The sequence below is a fragment of the Mandrillus leucophaeus genome, unplaced genomic scaffold (assembly GCF_000951045.1).
Source record: "Mandrillus leucophaeus isolate KB7577 unplaced genomic scaffold, Mleu.le_1.0 Scaffold174, whole genome shotgun sequence".
In the NCBI taxonomy this organism is placed as follows: Eukaryota; Metazoa; Chordata; class Mammalia; order Primates; family Cercopithecidae; genus Mandrillus; species Mandrillus leucophaeus.
The window spans coordinates 3,837,220-3,839,982 of record NW_012101743.1 but is presented as its reverse complement, the minus strand read 5'-3'; the positions used below and the strand labels follow the sequence as shown (position 1 = coordinate 3,839,982).

Here is a 2,763-nt window from a genome sequence, read left to right as displayed (position 1 = left end):
AAAAATACAAGAAATTAGCCCGGCGTGGTGGCGGGTGCCTGTAGTCCCAGCTACTCGGGAGGCTGAGGCAGGAGAATGGTGTGAACCCAGGAGGCGGAGCTTGCAGTGAGCGGAGATCGCGCCACTGCACTCCAGCCTGGGCGACAGAGCAAGACTCCGTTCCAAAAAAAGAAACTTGATACATCTCGGCCCGGTGCGTGGCTCTCGCCTGTAATCCTGTAATCCCAGCACTTTGGGATGCCGAGGCAAGTGGATCACGAGGTCAGGAGATCGAGACCAGCCTGGCCAACATGGTGAAACCCCGTCTCTACTAAAAATACTAAAAAAAATTAGCCGAACGCGGCGCCTGTAATCCCAGCTACTCAGGAGGCTGAGGCAGAAGAATCGCTTGAACCCGGGAGGCAGAGGCTGCAGTGAGCCGAGATCACGCCACTGCACTCCAGCCTGGCGACAGAGCCAGACTCTGTCTCAAAAAAAAAAACAAAAAAAAACTTGATACTTCTCTTACTTTATATCTAGAAAGGTCCAGTCTATAGGCAAGACACATTTCTGCTTTAACACTCTATTATATGCTACCTACAACATTTAGCCAGAGAATGTCTAAGCTGCCATTTGCCACTTTTCTTTTTGGTTTGCAATTATAGGTAAATAGTGTGTCTTCTTGTTTAGTTTTGTTTTTTTCAATATTCCTTCAAAGTTGGTAAAAATTAAATTTTTGTCAGGGACTATGCCAGTAAAAATTGAAGGATTGCCAGTGTTTGTCCAACTTTTATTAATCTCCCCAAGCCAGCTATTTTTCCACTCCAACTATTTTATTCCAGTAGATATTTAACTAGATTCTAGTTACTTAGCCTGGAAATCTGAGTTGTGTTTAATTTTTTCCTTTTTAAAAATCTCTTACATGTAAGTTATGAATCTTGTCAATTTATTGTTTATCTTTTGAGACAGGGTCTCCACCCAGGTTGGAGTGCTGTGCCGCAATCATAGCCCACTGCAGCCTGGAATTCCTGGACTCAAGCAACCCTCCCACCTCAGCCTCCTGAGTAGCTGGGACTACAGACGCGTGTCACCATGCCTGGCTAATTTTCTTTAAATTTTTTTATAGAGCTGGGGTCTTGCTATGTTACCCAGGCTGGTCTTGAACTCCTGGGTTCAAGTGATCCCCCCACCTCAGCCTCCCAAAGTGCTGGGATTACAGGTGCAGGCCACCGTACCCAGCCCAACACCACTTATTAAAGAGACTATCCTTTCCCCATTGTGGTTTTTGTTTGTTCGTTTGTTTTGTTTTGTTTTTAAATCTTAAAGACAAGGTCTACTTATATTGTCCAGGCTGGATTTTATTGTTTTTTTAATATCTTGTTCACCTAGACTTTCAGTCACACTTTATGTTCTCATCACTTAATGTCTAGACAACCACTGTCTCTAAACTTACAGGATTTTCCATTTTTTCCATTCTTGTATAATTCAGTCTATTATATTGCCATGAAATTAATCTTTTTGAAAATAATGATTTAAATTAACTGTTGGGGGAAAGAAGTCCAAACTCCTTAGCCTGGTAGTCAGGGTCCTCCATATTCTGGCCTCACTTCTGTTTCTTCAGCCTGTCTTCCACAATTTCCCTCTGTTTCAGTCTGGTTTATTTATTCCTTCTCAAATATATTTTGGTTTTTGGTTTGTATTTTTGTTTTTTTCATTTTCTTTCCTTTTTTCTTTTCTTTTTTTCTTTTTTTTCTTTCTTTTTTTTTTTTTTTTAAGACAGAGCCTTACTCTGTCACCCAGGCTAGAGTACAGTGGCACAATCTTGGCTCATTACAACCTCCACCTCCTGGGTTCAAGCAATTCTCGTTCCTCAACCTGTCGACTTAGCTGGGATTACAGGTACGTGCCACCACGCCCAGCTAATTTTTGTAATTTTAGTAGGGATGGGGTTTTACCATGTTGACCAGGCTGGTCTCGAACTCCTGGCCTCAAGCAATCCACTCGCCTCAGCCTCCCACAGTGCTGGAATTACAGGCATGAACCACCATGCCTGGCCTAATATATCACAGTTTTGAAGCTAATCTGATTCTGTACTCACTGGGATTCCCAACATAATTTTTCCTCTATGACTGCTTTGCAGTGCCTTCTGGTCAATTCTATTTATTTTTATTTTTTTTCTTATGTCTATATGCCAGTGATTTAATTATAGGATACCTTGTTTTTGACATTCTGTGACAGGGTGCTTGTGAATTTTTTTCCCATTAGTCACTTGAGGGTTTTGTATTGAAATATAACTCACCTATAGTAAAATTTATCCTCTTAAAGCGTACAATTCAGTGGTTTCTGGTATATTCACAAAGTAGTACAACCATCAGTACTAATTCCAGAATGTTTTCATCCCTCCAAAAAGAAACCCATATCTATTAGTAGTTACCTCCCATTCTCTGCCTCCAGCCCCTGGCAACCACTAATCTACTTTATGTATCTATGATTTCTCTCCATTTCATATAAATGTAATCATACAATATGTGGTCTTTTCTGACTGGCTTTTTTTACCTAGCACGATGTTTTCAAGGTCCATCCATGTTGTAACATATAACATGTCATTACCTCATTCCTTCTGCTTTTTTTTTTTTTTTAACGGAGTCTCGCTCTGTAGCCCAGGCTGGAGTGCAGTGGCGCGATCTCGGCTCCCTGCAAGCTCTGCCACCCGGGTTCACGCCATTCTCCTGCCTCAGCCTCCCGAGTAGCTGGGACTACAGGCACTCGCCACCACGCCCGGCT

General features: G+C 42.1%; 1 protein-coding gene across 2 annotated transcripts in view; it reads left to right on the top strand.

Moving 5' to 3' along the window:
* UPF3B (UPF3 regulator of nonsense transcripts homolog B (yeast)) overlaps positions 1-2,763 on the top strand; it is a 19,270-nt gene that overhangs the window by 2,268 nt on the left and 14,239 nt on the right. The gene's annotated exons all lie outside the window — the stretch shown is intronic.